The sequence below is a fragment of the Phyllostomus hastatus genome, unplaced genomic scaffold, assembly GCF_019186645.2.
Source record: "Phyllostomus hastatus isolate PE091 unplaced genomic scaffold, TTU_PhHast_1.1 phas_scaffold_317, whole genome shotgun sequence".
Taxonomy (NCBI): domain Eukaryota; kingdom Metazoa; phylum Chordata; class Mammalia; order Chiroptera; family Phyllostomidae; genus Phyllostomus; species Phyllostomus hastatus.
In genome coordinates, this window is record NW_025334023.1 from 5,122,678 (window position 1) to 5,145,655 (window position 22,978).

Sequence of the window (22,978 nt, forward strand, 5' to 3'; positions counted from 1 at the left end):
AAATGATGTACAGTGTTCAGGTTGTTTTTCTCACTCATTCCTAATATGGGTTCTCAATTTTGTGTCATTACACAACTTGAACATGTTCCGAAACTTCTGAATTACAACTTCACAAATCTTGCTATTTGTCTTGACCTCAGCTCCAATGTTGAAAAATCATTTACTTGGAATTTTGAAAGTATTGTGCCCAGAATCAGTTGAACACATTTTTTAAATCACAAACTATTTTAAGCATACAGAAAACACTAGAGGTAATGTAACAGATAACCCATGTATCTTATTATCAACTTTTGTTGTATCTTAGCACTTTGCAATTATTTCAGATCTTACTCTTTCTTTTTTAAAGAAATACATTATAGATAAAATTGGAGCTTCCTTTTATTTTCCTACCTGATTTTATTCCCCTCATTCTCCCACCTCAACCTCCCAGAATGAACTTTTATACTGAATTTAATTATCATTTTCCCACATTTTTGTATTTATACTGCATGCATATGTATTGTTAAAAGTATGTATAGTATGGTTCACATATTTTTAGACTTTTTGTAAAGAACACTGTACTGTATCTAATCTTCTGCAACTTCCATATATTCCTCTACTTCCTGTGAGGCAAAGGCTTGTCTTAGTTACCTTTGTGTCCCTATTATTTGGCAATTTCATGGTCCTCAATAAATGTTGGGTAGATGGATGAATGAACTTTATTAGAGCCCCAGATGGGAAAATCACTCTGTCATGTTATTGCCTTATCATCATAAAGACAAAAATAGCAAAGAACATGGATTCTAGTTTATTTCTTTTATATAACTTTCTAAATAAACACAATTTCTTTTATTTTAGCTCAAAGTAGACTTTATTTACACATGAGCATTAAGGACTTCTAACTACCACAAAGTTGTAAGCTATAGTGTATCATATCAGATTCTACTTTGCTAGTATGAGAGACTTTTTTTAGGTTTTATTATTTATTTTCAGAGAGAGGGGATGGGAGGAAGAAGAGGGGGAGTGAAACATCGATGTGAGAGAGAAGCATTGACTGGTTGCCTGTCATGTGTGCCCTGACTGGAGATTGAACCCGCAACCCAGGCATGTGCCCTGAATGGGAATTGGATCTGTGTCCTTTTATTTTGCCAGAGGATGCCTAACTAACTGAGCCATACTGGTCAGGGTGATATGAGAGACTTTGATTTCTGAATTTGTTTGTCTTTGCATGGTGTTTTAAGAAAATTACTTGATTTTTCTTCAAAAGGAAGACTTGTCCACAATTTAGCCCTTTGCTTTAAATCCTGGGGTATGTTAAGGATGTTTATAAAATATCACAATCACAATAATTAATAACAATAGGAATAAAAAGACCTGACGGATTTCCAGGTTGTCATAGGATAATGGTGGCCTCCCTAGTTAGAATTTGTCCACTCGTTTTCCCTGAAAACCATACAGGTTAAGAAATAATGTAAATTAAAAAAAAAAGAAATAATGTAAATTAAACTGTACTTAACCCACACTTTCAGCCTTCCTAGGAGAAAAAGAAGACTATGAACTTCAAAATGTTTTTGAATAAAAAATAAACACCACAGTTTAACAGAACCGTATTTGATGTGTTAGACTTAGGGAGATTTGAAAACTACATGGAAAAGAAGAGAAAGGAGTTGAGGGCCTAAATCTGACAAAAACTCCCAATAGAAAGATCAAACTTCACATAAATATAAAATTTCTGAAAGCTGTCTAAGACCTGATAGATCACAATACTGGCTAAAGGCAAGAGTCTTGAGACCTACAGTGGCAATTTGGGAAATATATTACTTCTGGGAAAGAGATAAATAGAAACGGGGAGTTACCCTTTGGAGATGGGTTAGTAAAGGGAAAGAAGGAAGTCAGAGGGAGGAATTAAAATCCTGCTGAAACAAAAGAACTACAAAATACATCAAACCCTTCCCCTACACATACCCTCAACCAATAAGTACATGTGTGAAAAGGGATACTGAACTTCACTATTCTGACAGAAGGGGGCAGTCTTGAACTACAGATTTTTTAAGCCACCCCAAACCTTTATTCTTTTCACAAAATGGACCCCAATAAAGCAGTCTGCATCCATACAAAATTTTTAAGGAGAGAAAATGAGAATCAAAACCTTTTGCCTCATGGACATTCTTCTTCCACAACTAATTATAAGCAAAAAGAAACTGTATCCTAATACTTCTGAATTAAATAGCCTCAAACAAAGAAATAAGTCAAAAATTTAGAAACTAATAACATATATATCATCCCTCTCCCCCAAATAAATAAAATTAGAATTGATAAACTTGGTTGGAATATAAAATCCTCATCTTGCATTAAAAATGCTGTTCCACGGGTACCTTTCTTTGTATGCTGCTGTTGAGGTCTACAGGGAGCCTAATCTTCCTACTCTTTGAAGTCATCTGATCTTTTCCCCAGAGCTTTGAGAACTTTTTTCACTTTTAAAATCTAGTAGTTTTATTAGGCTGCATTTCAGAGTTGACCATTCCAAGTCAGTTTTATAAGGCAAAAACGGACCTTTCAATGTATAGAATCTGGTCTTTTTTCATTTTCAGAAAGTCTTCTAGAATTAGTTTTAAATTTAAGTTCTGTTTCATTGTTTTGCTTCTTCAGAGACTCCACTTATATATATATTAAATCTTTGCTTGTCTTCCATTTCAGTCCCTTTCTCTCTGACCCTTTTTATTTCTTTATCTCATTTTGATTCTCTTGCTTGTTTTTCTGCCTTTCTTAAATAGCTCTTATTAAATATTCAATATATTTAATTAACTTCTTAGTTTTTTAGAAAGAGACATAGAAAGGGTGAACCGCAAAATAATGAAATTGGTTACTCTAAGGGCTGTATAGAAAGGATAGAGGAGGGAGTGACACTTCTCTGTGTATACCTTTTTATTATTTTTAATTTTGGAACCATGTTACAATTTTACATATTCAAAAAATATAATTACAACAACCAGAATAGGAGTAGGGGAAATTAAGGGAGGGATCCTAAACTTGAATACAAAGAAAAACGAATTGCAAAAGGCACACCTGATAAAGGACTGTTATCCCAAATATGCACAAAACTCTTTGTATATAAGATATAAATATAAAAGTCAACAATAATGAAACAAACAGCCTGTGTAACAGACACCTCACCAAGGAGGATATATGAATTAAAAATAATATGAAAAGATACTCCACATCAACTGTCATCAGGGAAATGCAAATTAAAATAACAGTGAGCTTCTACTACATGTCTATTACAATTGCCAAAATCAAGAACACTGAAAACACCGAGTGCAGGTGAGAATGTGAAGTAACAGGAACTCTCATTCATTGCTGGTGGGAATGCAAAATGGTGTGGCCACTTTGGCAGTTTCTGAAAAATCTAAACTTATAGTCACATGATTCAGCAAGCATGCCCCTTGATGTTTACCCAAAAGAGCTGAAAACTTATGTGCACGCAAAAACCTTCACACAGATGTTTTACCAGCTGTATTCATAATTGTCAAAACCTGGAAGCAACCAAGATGTCTTTCAGTAGGTGAACGTGGTAAGTAAACTGTGGTACCTCCAGACAATGGAATGTTACTCAGCACCAAAAAGAAGTGAGCTATCAAGCCATGAAAAAACGAAGGAAGAACCTTAAAGGCATATTACTAAGTGAAAGAAGACACTCTGAAAAGGCTACATCCTATATGATTCCAACTTGATGACATTCTAGAAAAGGCAAAACTATGCAGAGAGTGAAAAGATTGGTGATGGACAGGAGTTACTGGGGAGTGAAAGATAAATAGTGGATTTTTAGGACAATGAAACTATTATTAGTGATGCTAGAATGGTAGATACATGTCATTATGTATTTGTTCACACTTACAGAATGTGCAACACCAAGAGTGAGCCATAATGCAAACTGTGGACTTCAGGTGCCAATGGTGTAATAATGTAGGTTCAACAAACGTTGAACAAATGTTACAAACGTTTGTAACAAACGTTACCACCGTGGTGGGGGGTGTTGGTAATAAGGGAGGCTATGCATGTTGGGGGTGCAAGGATTATAAGGAAAATGGTTGTATCTTTTCTTCAATTTTGCTCTGAACCTAAAAACTGCTCTAAAAATATAAAATCTTGATAAAAATGTACTATATTATTTATCAAATGGAAAACATAACCACATGGGAGAAAGTGAAAGTACTAATTCAGTTAACTTTGGCACAGTAGTCTCATTACTCAGCTCCAGTTTGAATACAAAAGGAAATTTAGTGAAATCTTGAACTTTACTTTTCTAACTTTATTTACTGTACCGTTATTGTTGGTGGTATGAGTATAGTAATTCTGAAGTTATTTTTGTATGCACTTTAGGATTAAGCAAATGAGGAAATGTACTGATACTGTTGAAGGCTGTTTCTCTTGGAAGAAATGAGATAAATTTGGTTGGAGGAAGGCCAGGAAGAACTCTGTGGTATTAAATTGGAATTAGAGATATCAGCATGATTTTTAAAAAAAAGATTTCACATATTCTGTACTCTGAAAGGACCTAGAAACAATGAGGCTTAGGTAGCAATGCACACATCCATTGTGGAGGCCTTGGTTTGTAAACATTTTTCCTCACTAAAAGGAATCAAGTTTTGTTGAAGAAATGGCTGATTCTTAGGATGAGGCAGGGAAAGTACAAGATGAGCCTGGAACATTTTGTCATGCCAGAAAGTACGTAAGTGCTCAAAAAATGAGGGGGTTGTGTTAAAATGACATAGAAGGCATTTTGGGAAAACTGGGATAATTTGAGGTTCCAAATGAAAAATGACAGTATCAAGTTATAGCACATGGTATAAAAAATTCACAATTTCATATTAACTATCAACAAACAAATGGTGTGAGAAGGAAAATCATTTTTTAAAATATATTTTATTGATTATGCTATTACAGTTGTCCCAGTTCCCCCCTTCACTCCCCTCTACCCTGTACACCCTCTCCCACCCACATCCCCCCCCTTTAGTTCATGTCCATGTGTCAAACTTGTAAGTTCTTCAGCTTCTACATTTCTCATACTATTCTTACCCTCCTCCTGTCTATTTCCTACCTACAATCTATGCTATTTATTCTCTGTACCTTTTCCCCCTCTCTCCTCCTCCTACTCCCCTGTTGCTAACCCTCCATGTGATCTCCATTTCTATGGTTCTGTTCCTGTTCTAGTTTGCTTAGTTTGTTTTGGTTTTGCTTTAGGTGTGGTTGTTAATAGCTGTGAGTTTGCTGCCCTTTTACTATACATGTTTTTTCTGTATCTTCTTTTCTTAGATAAATCCCTTTAACATTTCATAAAATAAGGGCTTGGTGATGATAAACTCCTTTAACTTGACCTCATCTGAGAAGCACTTTATCTGCCCTTCCATTGTAAATGAGAGCTTTGCTGGATAGAGTAATCTGGGATATAGGTCCTTGTCTTTCATGACTTGAATTCTTCTTTCCAGCCCCTTCTTGCCTGTAAGGTCTCTTTTAAGAAATCAGCTGACAGTCTGATGGGAACTCCTCTGTAGGTTACTGTCCCCTTATCTCTTGCTGCTTCTAGGATTCTCTCCTTCATTTTTACCTTGGCTAATGTAATTATGATGTGCCTTGGTGTGTTTCTTCTTTGGTCCAACTTCTTTGGGACTCTCTGAGCTTCCTGGACTTCCTGGAAGTCTATTTCCTTTGCCAGAATGGGAAAGTTCTCCTTTATTATTTGTTCAAATACGTTTTCAATCTGTTGCTCTACCTCTTCCCCTTCTGGTACCCCTATAATTCGGATGTTGGAACCTTTAAAGATGTCCTGGAGGTTCCTAAGCTTCTCGTTTTTTTGAATTCTTATTTCTCCATTCTTTCCTGTTTGGTTGTTTATTTTCTTCCTTCTGGTCCACTCTATTGTTTTGAGTCCCAGTTTCCTTCCCATCACTATTGGTTCCCTATGCAATTTCCTTCATTTCTTTTTTGGTAACCTGCATTTGTTCATCTAATTTGCAACCAAAATCAACCAATTCTGTGAGCTTCCTGATCACCAGTGTTTTGAACTGTGCATCTGATAGGTTAGCTATCTCTTGGTCGCTCAAAAGGATGAGTTCTGGGGCTCTGATTTGTTCTTCTGTTTGAGCCATCTCTCTCTCTCTCTCTCTCTCTCTCTCTCTCTCTCTCTCTCTCTCTCTCTCTCTTTTCCTTTGGTCTGGTCGCTCCTGTTTTGGGGAGGGGCGGAGCCTTAGGTGTTCACTGGGGCTGGGCACCCCAGTCGCTAGATTGTGACGTTTATGTGGGGGCAGGGTCGAGAAGGAACAATGGTGGTAGCTCCCTTCTCCGTGGGACCTCAGTCCCTTCCCTGGGATCCTTGGTTGCTCACTCTGCCCTGCTCCACAATTGCCAGCTCACTGGGTCTGCCAGCTGCCGCTTGCATACTCAGGGTCCACCTGCTGCGATCTTGCGCGCCCCAGATGCCTTACACGCTCCTGGTTGCCTTATGCACCCAATTCTCCCTGCTCTCTGCGCCGCAACCCATGCCCAGCAGCTTGTCTTTGCCCCTCCTACAGGTCTGGATAAATGGGTCTATTTCAACTTCTTGGCTGTATGACTTCCATTCAGATAAATTTTCTGTCAGTTCTGGGTGTTTTTCTGCCTCTAAATTGTTGTTGTTCCAGTCTTGGTTGTGCGTGGAGGTACGGTGCATCCACCTATGCCTCCATCTTGCTGGAAGTAGGAAAAGCATTTTTTAAAGAGTAGAATTACCAACTATACATATAAACAGAATGACAAGGTTTTTTAAAAAGAAAAATAACCATTTTGCAACTACCATCATAGTAACTGATTCAGATAAGTGTCATCAGTGAATGTTAAAAATTTTGAGTGAAAGTATGTGGATTGATAATTACATGATAATTATACATCCTGAAAGTATCTTCTGACAGATGATTCATCAATTACAAATGAAAAAATGGTAACAATGCGGAAATCTGGCCAGTAACACTTTATTCAAGTAATTAAATTGAACGTCATTAATGATGGTATAAACTAACTGGTTCTTCCTGGAGTGAGACATTGAAAAGGAAACATTGTTTGTACAGTATTACTACTGAAAGTGCATAACATGCATCAGATGATGAGAAAAAACTTAGAGAGACCCAAACTGAGGGCACTATAAAACAAGTGACCTGTTTGTATATAAAATAATAATATTGCATTAATGATAAATTTCCTAAATTTGATCATTGTATGTGATCACATTCTTTTATATAATCACATTATATAATCACATTATATAATGTGATTATATAAGAGAATGTCGCTGCTTAGGAGACACATGCTAAAGTATTTAGGGGTAAAAGGTCATAGTCCTTGCAATTTGTTCTCAAATGGTTCAGTTTGAGGAATGAGAAAGAATTAGGGAAATTAAGAGTTAAAAACATTTTTTCATATTTTTTCCCACCTGTGTCTCATAGCAATTGCCAGTTCTCCCAGTAAGCATGATTTCAATTTAATTCACCATCCCAGTTATAGCTGCTTTGAAACCACATAATCCCTTTGTCTATCTTTCTCTTCTTCTTTATTTTTCTACTGTATTATACCCCAGGTATACACACTTTATAAAAGGAAGAGATCCTCATAACAGATCAACAAACGAATCAAAGATATCTTCTCTGATTATTTTTCTAATAGGTCTCAGTAAAGTTTGCTATGAAGTTGAAGAAGGAATAAGAATCTAGTATTTAAGTAAACATTTTAAAAAAGTTTTTATTTATTTTTAGGCAGAAGAGAAGGCAGGGAGTAAGAGAGGGAGGGAAACATCAATGTGTGGTTGCCTCTCCCACAACCCGTACTGGGGACCTGGCCCACAACCCAGGCATGTGCCCTGACTAGGAATCCAGCCAGCGACCCTTTGGTTCGCAGGCTGTTGCTCAATCCACTGAGCCACACCAGCCAGGGCTAAGTAAATATTTTAAAACCAGCAAAATTATTCCTGCTTATATACAGAGAGATGGTGAAGAATTCAAATGAGTTTACTATTCCTTGATCCATAATAAAACTAGGACAATTAATTGAAAGCAAAGACAAGTTGTTTAGAGCTAAATTCTGCCTGCCTGATTACGATTATTAAAGAACAAAACTTCAACCAAGTAAATTTAAAGATCTTATTGGCATTATTAAACAATTCATGAATCAGGCAGCACCCTGTCTAGTAAATACAAAGGTGTTCTAAGGAGCTGCACAAAGTGAAGGCTTTTATAGGTAGAAATGGTCATGGGGAGGACAAGAAAGTTAAAAGTGTATTACCTCAGGCAAAGTCACCTTCCCAAAGGGGAAGGCAGCGGGTGTCTTACGAGGCAGATTACCTCAGTAGTGCTGACCAGGAAATTCAAGACTGCTAGGTTTAAAATTCCACTCCTGGAAGAGGCTGAAGTTGCATTTAGGTTAGGTATTAAGTCTCAGTGGGGCTTTACTTTAGCACAAGTGACTCCATTTTGGGTCTTCATGTTATTTCTTTTTAAGATTATTTAGTGTTTGACTTTGGGACTCTAAATTTTGCAAGTTTCATGTGATATTGGCTTAGTCCTTAATTTTTATGAGGCCATAACATTTGCTATTAACATTGTTGGGGTTTGAAGAAACAACAATTATTATTCATAGAACATTTATTATATACCAGGTTCTGTGGAAAGTACATTAATTTATATTAACTGTTCATAACCTATGAGGAACTCTTCAATCTCACTTTATAAATACAGTGTTTGAGAAGTACCTTGACCAAGATTACACAGCTAGTAAATGGTGAAGACATACCTCGAACCTGGATCTATATGATTTTATAGTCATACACCACATAATGTTTTGGTCAACACAGGCCTCATGTATGACAGTGGTCCCATAAGATTATAATGGAGTTGAAAAATTCCTATTATTTAGGCCTAATGCCATTGTGACCATCATAATGGAGCACAAAGCATTGCTCACATGTCTGTGTCGATGCTGTGCAGCCAGTTGTAAATGTAGCACACACAACTGTCCTACTTGATAATAAATGACTATGTTGCTGGTTTGTGTATTTATTATACTATAGTTTTATGGTTATTTTAAAAGATTATTTATTTATTTATTTATTTATTTATTTATTTTTACAGAGAGGGGAAGGGAGAGAGAAAGGGAGAGAAACATTGATGTGTAACCGAGAGGAACATCCATCAGCTGCCTCCCACATGCCCCCAACCAGGCATGTGCCCTGGGCTGCAACCCAGGCATGTGCCCTGACTGGGAACTGACAGGCAACCTTTTGCTTTGCAGAATGACACCCAACCCAGTGAGCCACATCAGTCAGGGCTATAGCTTTATGGTTATTTTACAGTGTACTCTTTCAAAAAAGGAGTTTGCTGTCAAACATTATGCTGTGTTACACTGTCAGCCGCCTCATCCTGTGTTTACTGAGTCTCTTGATTGCATCATTTTCTCTTGTGATTGATTTAACCTCATGCTGTATTGTTACCATTAATGACTACAGCAAGTGATTAACCTGGAAACAAAATTAAAAATGATCGAGGGCTATGAAGATGGAAATGCAGTGATGGTTATTGCTTGCTAGTCAGGAATGTCCCATTCCACGATAGCTACAGTTTTAAGAACAGAGTGACAGAAACTGGCAAAGGATCTGCTTTATTGAAGGCAACCAGACTAACAAAAGTTTGAGAAGGGCCTACATCAGAACTAGAGAAAGCTCTAATAGACGGGATTGAAGAGCAAATATAGAAGTACATCTTCCTCAGCACTATGGCGTTCATGGCCATAGTAAAACATTTGTTAGTGATGATGAAAGAAAAGGCTGGACCAGACTATGATGTTGAATTTACTGCTAGCTTTAGGGTTTAATTGATTCAAGAATCATTATTCATTATATAATGTGAAAGTAAGTGGTGAGTCTGCAAGTGCTGATATAAAGGGAGCGGAAGAATTTTTAGAAACTCTAGATAAGCTGATCGTGGAGGAAAATTACTTGCCAGAGCAAATATTCCATATGGATGAAAACCTCCCTATTCTGGAAACAGATGCCTGAAAGGACTTTCATCTATAAGGAGGCCAAGTCAATGCCAGGTTTCAAGGCTTTTAAACCAGATAATAGTCTCAGTTGGAAGCAATGTTGCAGAGTACAAATTGAAACTGCTTGTAGTCTGGCACAGTGAAAATGTCAAGGCCTCAAGCATGTCAGTAAGCACGCACTGCCATTGTACTACAGAGGCAATAGCAGTCATAGACAGTCCAGCTCCTTTTCCAAGATGCCCTCCTGGTTTGCTGTGCCAGGGAAATGGGGAAGTACTGTTTGGAGAATAACATAACTTTCAAGATTTTGCTTGCTATTGATAATGCTCTTGAACATCCTCCTTCTACTGGTGATCTTTAACCCAATATTCAAGTAGCTTTTCTCCTTCCAAACATCACTTCTTTGATCCAACCAATGGATAAAGGAGTTATAGCAGCTTTTAAGGCCTGCTATCTGAGGCAGACTTTTGCCCTGGCTATTGCTGCAACTGAGGAAGACACTAATGCAATTTTGGAAGGATTACATCTCTGACTGAAGCAATTACTACTTGGGCTAGGAGTGACGTTACCAAGGAAAATATGAATGGCATGTAGAAGAAGACACTCAGGAGGTTCATTCATGACCTCAGAGGATTTTCCAAGGGTAAGAAGGTTGCAAAAATCAACAAGGCTGTGGTTGAGATGGCTAACAACTTAAGCCTGATTGTGGATGGGGATGACATCGAGGAGCTTCTACAGGTGGTTCCTGAGGAATTGACTAATGAGAAATTGTTGGAACTGAAATAGGAACACATAGTTAGAGAAAGGAAAGAAAAGAAACCACAGGAGGAGAAAAAGAACACTCAAGAAAGTTCACAGTGAAGGATTTAGCAGAACCTTTTGCAGCTCTCAACAAGCTCCTTAAAAAGTTTGAAAACTTGGACCCCAACACCAAAAGTTTCTCACTTTTAGAGAGAAATATTCATAGCACATTATCTGTTTATAAGCAAATCTATAATGAAAAAAAGAAAGAAACCAAGCAAACCACCACAGATATATTTTCCAAGGAGAATCTCAGACAGGTTCTTTAGTAGGTGTTCCAGAAGAAGGCATTGTTGTCACAGGAGATGACGGCTCCATGTGTGTTATTGCCCCTGAAGACTTTCCAGAGGGACCAGATGTGAAGGTGGAATAAAGTGATATCGATGTTACTGACACTGTGTAGGTACAGGCTAATGTGTGTTTTTGTGTCTTAGTTTTTAACAAAAAAATTTAAAAAGTAAAACTTTTAAAAATAGAGAACACTTACAAAAGAAAGATGTAAAAAAAAGGAAACGGCCCTGACTGGTATAGCTCAGTGAATTGAGTGGACTACGAACCAAAGGATTGCCAGTTCAATTCCCAGTCAGGGCACATGCCTGGGTTGTGGGCCAGGTCCCCAGTAGGGGGCACTTGGGAGGGAACCACACACTGATATTTCTCTCCCTTTCTTTCTCCTTCTCATCCCCTCTGTCTAAAAATGAATAAATAAAATCTTTTTTAAAAAAAGAAAAAAACATTTTTGTACAACTGTATAGTGTGTGTGCTTTAAGCTAAATGTTACTACAATAGTTGAAAGTTTAAAAAAATTAAAAAGTTTATAAAATAAGAAGCTACAGGAAACCAAAGTTAATTTATTATTGAAGAAAGAAAACTACTTTTTATAAATTTAGTGTAGCCAAAGTGTACAGAGTTTATCAAGTCTACAATAGTGTATAGTAATGCCCTAGGCCTTCACACTCACTCACCACTCAGTCACTGCCTCGCCTAGAGCAACTTCTGGTCCTGAAGCTCCTTATATGGTAAGTGCCCTATACAGGTACCATATAAAAAAGCCTTTTATACTGTATTTTTACTGTATCTTTTCTATGTTTAGATATGTTTAGTTACACAAATACCATTCTGTGAAGATTGCCTACAGTATTCAGTGCAATAACAATGTGTACAAGTTTATAGCCTAGGAGCAATAAGCTATACCCCATAGCCCAGGTATGTAGCAGGTTCTACCATACAGGTTTGTGTAAGTGCACTCTGTGGTATTTGCACAAGGACAAAATTGTATAACAACACATTTCTCAGAACATATCCCCATCATTAGGTGGCACATGGCTGAAATCATTGAGCTTTAAGCTAGTAACTTAAAACTGCATTATCTAAAATAGAATCAAGCCAAAAGAAATCTTTTCCATGTGATTTAATTTTTCTCTTTACTCCCCAAATCACAAATTGTGGTTTATCTTATTCCTTTCAAATAGAAATGTGTTTACTTATTCTTTACAAATGTTTTTGGGTACATATTTTGTGAAAGCAAAAATGACAGGTCCCTTGTCCCCAGAGACCTTATGTTACATTGAGGGCAGGTGATCTGTAAATAAACAATGAAACCTATTTGTAGTTGTATAAACTTATTTGTTGTACAATACTTAAATGAGTAGTTAATGGGCAAGAAGAAAAATAAAATGAGTTGTAAAACAGTAAAAACATTAGAGCAGGAAAGTTTATTACAGATTTTTATTATCAAAGTCATTTGAAATGATCTTAACATTATGCCTCTTGTCAAGAGTTAAGTGAGATACTTCATACCAGATTAATAACATTTTAGATTATAGCAATTATACAGTAATGAAATATATATAAAATCAATGTGCTGAGGAAAGTACCTTTAGAAATCATTTTATTACTTGCTTACTCATTTATTTATTCCCCTTTATTTAGTCCCAGTTTTCCAAACATTGCCAAAAACATCAATGATCTTTTTTCTAGATTTTAAAAAAGTATGTGATAGTAACATTAAAGACAAATTTGGAAAATAATGTAAAATCCCTATCATCCCATCACCCAACAGAAACAGTATTTTCATTTTTAGTTAATAGTTCTCAATCTTCACGCGTATGCTGTTATGGTTTTCCTATGAAGGCACTTTGACTAAACATGTCCAACCCAGTAGCCAAACCCAGCAACAGGCTCAACCAGAGAAGCAGGAACCACAGATAGCTAAGTCACCCACGTAGTCAGTGAATAGGAAGTGAGCGAATGAGTTGGCCAGGAAAGTAAAAGTAGAAAGGTGGCCTCAATTGTGGCTTATGTTTCAGTGTTTTAGACTGGAGCCAGAATAAGACAATAATTGAATGATAATTATGAAATCATGATACTGTCTCATTTCTGTTATTATCATGTCTGTTACTGCTTTAGCTCCATTCTGTTGGACATACCTTAACCTACCAAGGCAAGGCAGTCCAAACATTCTCCTCATTTGGCTACTGTTGTTCTTTTTTTTTTATTTTATTTTTATTTATTTTTAGAGAGAGGGGAAGGGAGAGAGAAAGAGAAAGAAACATCATAGGGGGACCTGGCCCACAACCCAGGCATGTGCCCTGACTGGGAATCGAACCTGCTACCCTTCGGTTCCCAGGCCAGCACTCAATCCAGTGAGCCAGTTGTTCTTAAACAGAATTATGTTAGGTCTCCCTTCAATTACCATATTGTCTCTAATCTATTATTATCATCATTATTTTGTATTTTTACTTTTCCTCTACTGGTGGAACATTTGTTTGTTACTAACTTAACTTGCCTGAAGGCTTGGATAGGTGTGCCAGAAACAGTGTGGATAGTATTAAAGCAAATCACTTAGGTGGGGGTATTTTGATGGGCAATGTATATTTGGATCACAGCAGGCAAGAGGTTCTCCCTCCAAATTCTCTTTTTAAATTGTGGTATATTTCATACTCTTTAAAATGTAGAAATCTTAGGCATACATACGATTCAATTGGATTTTACCTATGTAACCACCACCCAGATCAAAACACAGAAACTTTCAGTCACTTCAGAAAATTCCCTGTGCCCTTTCTCAGCTAACACACCTCCATCTCAGAGATAACCAAATTCCACTCCCACGTATTAATTTGCATGTTCTTAAACTTTATATAAATGGAATCATGTAGTGTGTATTCTGGCATCTAGCTTTTTTCTCTTGTAGTATTTTTGAGTTTCAGCATTATTTATGTCAATAGTCCCTTCTTTTTTATTGATGGGTAATATTTCATTATGTGAATATAATATTATCCATTTGCCCATTTTCTGTTAATGGGCATTAGGGTTTTCCGTTTAGGACTTTTATGAATAAAGAATCTATGGATTTTTTGTATAAGTTTTTTGATGGACACATGTACTCATTTCCTTTGGGTGTATATCTAGGAGTAGATTTGCTAGGTTATGGGGTAGTCTGTGTTTAAATTTTTTAGAAACTACCAAACAGTTTTCTAAAATGGTTGGACCATGTTATACTCCTGCCAGCAATACATCTGAGAGTTCCATTTATTCTACATTGTTCCCCATACTGGTCAGTCTTTTCCAGTCATTGTGGTTTGGTATAGTGATATCTCACCAAGGTTTTAATTTGTTCCCCGACAAGTGATGATGTTGAGCACTTGTCAGAAGTTTATTGGCCTTTTGCTATCATCTTTTGTAATGTGCCTCCTTTGTGATGAGTCTTCTACCCATTTTAAAATTGGGTTGTCTGTCTTTTTTTATGTGTTTTTTGTATTACATTTTCTGGATATGAGCCTTTTGTCATATATTATATGAGTTGTGAATATTTTCTCTCAGTCTTCAGCTTGCCTTTTTACTTTTCTTGAGAGTTTGAAAATGAGCCAAAATTCTTAGACAGTTTTTAAAAGGCACTTCAGATACATGTTCAGTAACTAATATATTAGCCAAGTGTTAGTAATCGTATTGTTTTTCTATTTATACTATAATTAAGTACCATAAATTAAGTGGGTTAGACAATGAGATAAATGTATTATCTTACAGTCCTGTAGATTAGAAATCTGATGCCAGTTTCACTGGGCTAATATCAAGGTGTAGGCAGTTCTGTATTCCTTTCAGGAGGGTCTCTAGAACAAGAGTCAGTTTCTTTGTCTTTCCCAACTTACATGGCTGTACATACCCCTTTCCTCCATCTTCAAAGTTAGTAACTTTCCGTACCTCTGACCATTCTTCCATAGTCACATCTCCCAAAGGTTCCTGTTTTTGGTGACTCAGGCAATTAGGTTGGGCATGCTATAATAATCCGTTTAAAGTAACATAGTCACAAGGTTAGGATGTATACATCTTTAGGAGCCGTTGCTCTGCCTAATACAGTAACATGGGTTACTACTGTAGCTCATGAGTTGCTACATTAATGTAGTAGCCAACCTACTAATGTTGTAGCATCCTTATGTGGACTGGGAAGGAAAAAAGTAATCCAAAACACATTGATAAAACTAAATAAGATATTCTGGCTTCTCTCTGTGTGTTACTACAATAGGTTATATACTAGATTAGTGTATAGATTAGAAAAGGGAGTAAGTGATCAATTCTCTTTAGAGTAGGTGGCAAACAATTAGAAAAGCCACTTTAAAAAATACCCTAATGCAGGATGTCAAACTTATTTTCTCTGGGGGCCACATCAGCCTTGCGGTTGCCCTTCAAAGGGCCAAATGTAATTTCAGGACTGTATAAATGTACCTACTCCTTAACTAGGGGCAAGGAGCTTGCCACTGCCACCAGGTAGAAACAAGGTGCCAGGCCAGATAAAACAAGGTGGAGGGCTGGATTCGGCCCATGGGCCTTGTGTTTGCCACCTATGCCATAATGGCTTCCCATCAGTTTAGGGATAAAGTCCAAACTTCTTCGGACAACTCTACAAAGCTCATGTTTTAAACCAGAGCACTCTACTGCCTCTCTAACATGACGGTGCATTTTGTTTCTAATATGAATGCTAACTTTAACTGGAAAGTACAATTCTGCATGCCTGATAGTTGTAGCTGACATTGTTTTTGACACTACCTATAACACTATATTGTTCATAAATTTAAGACAATCACACATTATACTGTTAATGCCTTTGATACTTTATATAATTAATATGTCCTTCTTCAACTATGCTGGGTCCCTTCTTATGCATTATGGTAAATCATGATGTAATTTAAAAGGAACTGGGTATTTCTTGGGCTTTTAATTTTGTGTCATGGCAAATAAGCTAAACTACTTTCAAAATCTAAGTATTCCATTATCTATGTACATGAATTTTCTCATAGCTTGAGTTAGGGACTGAAAAATAAAAAATTTTGATAACCTATTTTATGCCAGATACATGCTAGGTAATTCTCAAGCAACCTTTCATGATAAACATTATTATTCTTTTTTTTCTTTTTTACTTTTTTTTTAAATTTTATTTTAATCATTGTTCAAGTACAGTTTTCTCCCTTTTACTCCCATTCCAGCCCTCCCACCCATCCCTCCCCACTTCCCTCCCATTACCACCCTCCCCCTAGTTTCTGTCCATGTGTCCTTTAAATTTGTTCCTGTAAACCCTTCCCATTCTCCCCTGAAATTCCCTCTTCTCTCCCCTGTGGTCACTGTCAGCCTGTCCTCTATTTCAGTGTCTTTGACTATATTTTGTTTCTTTGTTTTGTTGCTTAGGTTCCTGGTAAAGGTGAGATCATATGGTATTTGTCTTTCACTCCCTGGCTTATTTCGCTTAGCATAATGCTTTCCAGCTCCATCCATGCTGTTGCAAAGGGTAGGAGCTCCTTTCTTTCTGTTGCATAGAATTCCATTGTGTAAATGTACCATAGTTTTTTGATCCATTCATTTACTGATGGGCACCTAGGTTGCTTCCAGCACTTGGCTATTGTAAATTGTGCTGCTATGAACATTGGGGTGCATAGGTTCTTTTGGGTTGGTGTTTCAGGGCTTAGGGTATAATCCTAGCTGTGGAATTGCTAGGTCAAAAGGCAGATCCATTTTCAGTTTTCTGAGAAAATTCCATACTGTTTTCCATAGTGGTTGTACCAGTCTGCAATTCCCCCAGCAGTGCACTAGTGTCCCCTTTTCTCCACAACCTCTCCAACACTTGTTGTTTCTTGCTTTGTTTATGATGGCTATTCTTACTGGTGTAAAGTGGTATCTCATTGTGGTTTTAATTTGCATCTCTCTGATAGCTAGCGATATTGAGCATCTTCTCATGTGTCTCTGGATCCTCTGTATGTCCTCCTTGGAGAAGTATCTGTTCAAGTCCTTTGCTCATTTTTTAATTGGGTTGCTTGTCTTCTTAGAGTGGAGTCATGTAAATTCTTTATATATTTTGGAGATTAAACCCTTGTCTGAGGTATCATTGGCAAATATGTTTTCCCATACAGTTGGTTCTCTTTTTATTTTAATACTATTTTCTTTAGCTGTGCAGAAGCTTTTTAGTTTGATGAGGGCCCATTTGTTTATTCTTTCCTTTATGTCCCTTGTTCTAGGGGACATGTCAGTAAAAAAGTTTCTTCGTGAAATATCTGAGATTTCCCTACCTACGTCCTTCTCTAGGACTTTAATGCTGTCACGGTTTATATTTAGGTCTTTTATTCACCTTGAATTTACTTTTGTATGAGGTGTAAATTGGTCCTCTAGTTTGATTTTTTTGCAGTAGCTGTCCAGTTCTCCCAACACCATTTGATGAAGAGGCTATTTTTACTCCATTTTATGTTGCTGCCTCCTTTGTCAAATATCAATTGACCGTAGAGACTTGGGTTTATTTCTGGGCTCTCTGTTCTATTCCATTGGTCCATGCGCCTGTTTTTTTGCCACTACCAGGCTGTTTTGATTACAGTGGCCTTGTAGTATAGTTTAGTGTCAGGTATTGTGATCCCTCTTACTTTACTCTTCTTTCTCAAAATTGCAGCAGCTATTCGAGGTCATTTATGGTTCCATATAAATTTTTGAAGTATTTGTTCTATGTCTGTGAAATAAGCCATTGGTACTTTAATAGGAATTGCATTGAATGTGTAAATTACTTTGGGTAGTATGGACATTTTGATGTTATTAATTCTTCCAATCCATGAACACGGTATATGTTTCCATTTGTTTGTGTCTTCCTTGATTTCTTTCCTCAGTGTTATGTAGTTTTCTGAATACAGGTCTTTTACCTCTTTGGTTAGGTTTATTCCTAGGTATTTTATTTTTCTTTTTGCTATTTCAAATGGGATTTTTTCCTTGATCTCTGCTTCTGCTGTTTCATTGTTGGTATACAGAAATGCCTTTGATTTCTGGATATTGACTTTGTATCCCGCTGTTTTGCCAAATTCATTTATTAGGTCAATCAACTTTTTGCTCGAATCTATAGGATTTTCTACATACACTATCATGTCATCTGCAAACAGTGACAGTTTTGTTTCTTCCTTTCCGATTTGGATGCCTTTTATTTCTTTTTCTTGTCTGATTGCTGTGGCTAAAACTTCCAGTACTATATTGAATAGAAGTGGTGAAAGTGGACAACCTTGTCTTGTTCCTGATCTTAGTGGAAAAGATTTTAATTTTTGCCCATTGAGTATGATGTTGGCTGTAGGTCTCTCATATATGGCCTTTATTATGTTGAGGAATGCTCCCTCTATTCCCACTTTGCTGAGTGTTTTTATCGTAAATGGGTGCTGTACCTCATCAAATGCTTTTTCTGCATCTATTGATATGATCATGTGGTTTTTGTCTTTGCTTTTGTTTATGTGATGTATTACATTTACTGATTTGCGAATATTGTACCATCCTTGCATCCCTGGAATGAATTCCACTTGGTCATGGTGTATGATCTTTTTAATGTACTGTTGGATGCGGTTTGCCAGTATTTTGTTGAGGATTTTAGTGTCAATGTTCATCAGCGATATTGGCCTGAAGTTTTTTTTCTTTGTTGTGTCTTTATCTGGTTTTGGAATTAGGATGATGTTGGCCTCATAAAAAGAGTTTGGGAGTCTTCCATCTGTTTGGATTTTTTTGAATAGTCTGTGAAGGATAGGTGTTAGCTCTTCCTTAAATGCTTTGTAGAATTCTCCTGTGAAACCATGTGGTCCAGGGCTGTTGTGTGTCAGGAGTTTTTTGATTACTGCCTCAATTTCATTTGCTGTTATTGGTCTCTTCAGGCTTTCCGTTTTTTTCTTCATTGAGTTTTGGAAGATTATATTTTTCTAGAAATTTGTCCATTTCACCTAGGTTTTCAAATTTCTTGGCATACAGTTCTTCATAGTAATTTCTTACAATCCTTTGTATTTTGAGGTCCCACAGGACCCTGGGTGTGGGTATGGGCGCTCCCAAGCACGCTCTCCGGAGCTCACTACCGCCGTCTCCTGGGCTTGGGGCCCCGAAGAGCACCTGCGTCTTTTCCGGGTTCACTGTGTAAGCTCCGGCGATCGCAAGGGGTCGCGCCCTTCCTTCAAATTTCTCCGTGGTAGGCTCTATGTTCTTGGGAAGCACCCGAGTCTTTTCTGGATTCATGTTGTAAACTCCAGGGATTGAGAGGGGTTGCGCCCTCCCCCCAAATTCCCCACTGTGGGCTCCAGGAACCCTCAAAGCGCTGTGTCTTTTCTGGGTTCACAGTGTGAGAGTCGGGAATCCCAAAGGGGCACGCACTCCCCCGAGTTCACCACCACAGGCTCCAGAAACCCACGAACACCCGTGCCCTTTCCTTGTTCAGGGCTGTGGGGTCTGGGTCTTCCACAGAACCACATTCTCACTGGGTTGGGGGTGTGGGCGCAGGGCCAGGCTGCCCTTGGTCACCCAGGCTAGGGCACTCACTCTTCCCAGGGCTATGGATGGGTACTCTCAGCCCCTGTGTGACTGTCCCTCAGTCTCACTCCCCTCTCTGTGCCTTCAAGCAACAAGGCCTTCCCTGGTGCTGCTCAGTCCTTGTTGTCTGGGGAGGGAGCGGTGACTCCCCTCTCCCAGGTGCCCTGAGGCAGACCCGAGAGCTCCGAGAGCACCGGGGGGGCTGGGGGCTGCAACCTCCCTGGTCCCAGCGCTAATCCTTGGGTCCTTATTACCCTGAAGCAGTCTCCTTACTGTCTGGTTTTTCAATGTCCGCTATAATTTTTGATGTCCTGTTTTCATAAATGTTGTGATATCCTAGGCCCCTTGCTCTGTTACTCCGCAGAGCCGCTGCATAGTTTCTCTCCCCTGCATAGAGGAAGGGGATTACACTCTCTCCAACAAAGCCGCCGTCTTCCAAGTCCAACATTGTTATTCTTATTTTACAGATGAGTCAACTGAGTCTCAAAGAGATTTAAGCAACTTGCTCAGGTTGATAAGTAGTAAAGTGATAGACCTGGGCTTCTAGTTAAGGTCTGATTCCAGAGCCACTGTGTACTCTTTCTACAGTCAAAATAAATATGTACCAGAACATATCTTTATTCTGTTGTAACCTTGAAAACTTTGACTGGTAGCATTCCAAAGTATTTGAATCAAGAGGTTCCAACACAGTGAAATTCTATTATATGCCTGAGAGGCTCTTAAAACTGTAGTCAAGTGCTGTGAAATGAACATTTAATTAGAAGATGCAGATGGGACATTGACCTCTATTCCAATTCCATTACTGCTTTGACTGCCTGGGTTTTCTCTCCAGCCATGGCCATGGAAGAAAACTTGTCCCTGTTACTTGATTTTTGGAATGCTCTAGATAATTCCTATAAATGTGAATTTTATTTTAACTTTGATGACTCCATCTTTTCAAGGGAAACATTATATAAAATGCTGGCCAACAGTCACCCTTATATTAATTCTCCATGTGATTGGGTCAATTCTCCATGTGATTGGGTTAATCAATTTGCACGCAAGAGGAAAAAAAGAAAAATGCTTAGATTCGAGTATCTCTAGAATTTGTAATTTGTGTAATTTAAGGATCAATGAATATTGTTTAACTTTCACATATTTCACATTTGTTCTCTTGGCCTAAATAACTCACCTTCCCCATTCTTGAATTTTTTTTTATTTGTGTCAATTTAGATAACATTTCAGAAAATATGCACCTATTGATAAATTATAGCGTGCCAATGCTGAAAACTGGTTTACTGTGCTAAATTTCACCAGTTTTCTCTAGCCAGATAGGCCTCTTTCAATTCAACCATTTTTCCTTTAAAGAAAGAACCAATTTGAAAATCTGTATTTCTTGGCAGGTTGAGCCTAATCTGGATTCTCTGCCTTACTAACCACATCTTCCACAACTCTCTCACATGTGCATTATACTTTAGCTTTGTCCACCTACTCACTGTTTTTAGTAATACATTTGTATACATCTCTGCCTCTTTTGTCTAATAAGCTCTCACCATGTTTGTCATTCAAGATTCATTTTAGGTGTTATTTCCTCTAGAAAGCCATTCTTTAAACCTTCTTCAGTTCCCTGATAGAATTAGATGACCCTTTTCTGTACTCCCAATCAATACAATGTACATTTCTGTTGTTGCACTTAATATACCATATTATAATTACCTGTTCACTTTCCCCTAATATTTTTAGTAGTGAAGGGGAAAAGTGGCAGAATATGAGGTTGGGGAGGTTTAGGCAGAGGCCAAATTATGCAGGTCCCTTACCATAGGCCACAGTAGAATGCAATTTATAAATACTATACATTTATGGGGTTGCTAAAAAAATTTTTTTTACTGTCAAAGCTGGGAGACTACCCCTATAGACATTGTTCTCCCTTGTAACCAGAGTGATGTATTTTAGAATGAAAAAACGGTCATGTTAATACACACACACACACACAGTTGTCCCTCAGTGTCCATGGGGGTTGGTTCCAGGATCCCCCTCAGATACCAAAATCTGAGGATGCTTAAGTCCCTAACATAAAATGGCATTAGTATTTGCATATAACCTCTGCACATCTTCCTGTGTACTATTTCTCCCAATTACAGTTTATGTTTAACATTATTTTATATTGATTTCTGATGTACAGTACAGTGGTCACACAACCACACATCTCACAAAGTGTCCTGTTCCCCACCCCGGCTTATACCTCCAGCACCTGCCCGGCCCCACACATAGTCACGGCAGCACTGTGGACTGTACTCCCCACATCTGCTGTGGCCCACATCTCCGTGACTAGTTTGAAACTACTGATTTGTACTTCTTAACCCCTTCACCTCTTTCACCCCGTTCTCTGACCCCTCTCCTTTTTGGCATCCACCGGTCGGTTCTGTGTGTCTACAAGTTTGTTTGAATTTTGTTTATTTTGTTGTTTAGATTCCATGTATAAGTGAAATCACATGGTATTTGTCTTTTTCTTATCTCACTGAGAATAATACCCTCTAGGTTGATCCATGCTGTCTCAAATGGTAAAATTTCATTTTTTTATGATCAAGTAATATTCCATTGCATATATGTACCACATTTTTTTAACCACTTGTCTATTGATGGACACTTGGGTTGCTTCTATATCTAGGCTACTATAAATAACACTGCAATTAACATAGAGGTGCATATATTCTTTCAAATTTGTTTTTTGGGGGTTTCTTCAGATAAATACCTAGATGTGGAATCGCTGGGTCGTTGTAAGGTGGTTCCATTTTTAATTGTTTGAGGAACCTCTATACTGTTTTCCACAGTGACTGCAGCAGTCTACATTCCCACCAACAGAGCACGAGGGTCCCCTTTCCTCCGCATCCTCTCCAACACTTGTCATTTGTGGATTTACTGATGATAGCCATTCTGACAGGTGTGAGGTGAACTCTCATTGTGGCTTTAATTTTCGTTTCTGATAGTTAGCAACATTGAGTATCTTTTCATATGTCTGTTGGCCATCTGTATGCCTCTGTAGAGAGGTGTCTATTCAGTCTTCTGTATCCATTTTTTATTTTTTTTAATTGGGTTATTTTTTTTGATGTTCAGTAGTATGAGTTTTTAATAAATTTTGGATATTAACCCCTTATCAGATATATCATTGATGAATATCTTCTTCCATTCAGAAAGTTATCTTTTCATTCTGTTGATGGTCTCTCTTGCTGTACAAAAAGTTTGGTTTGATGTAGTCCCATTTATTTATTTTTTTCCTTTTTTTTCCCTTGCCAAGGATGTAAAGCAGAAAAAATATCGCTAAGACAAATGTCAGAGATTTTACTGCCTATGTTTTCTTCTAGGA

The 22,978-nt window shown here is 37.7% G+C and overlaps 1 protein-coding gene across 1 annotated transcript in view; it reads left to right on the top strand.

Moving 5' to 3' along the window:
• ACER3 (alkaline ceramidase 3) overlaps positions 1-22,978 on the top strand; it is a 126,741-nt gene that overhangs the window by 44,886 nt on the left and 58,877 nt on the right. The window lies entirely within an intron of this gene.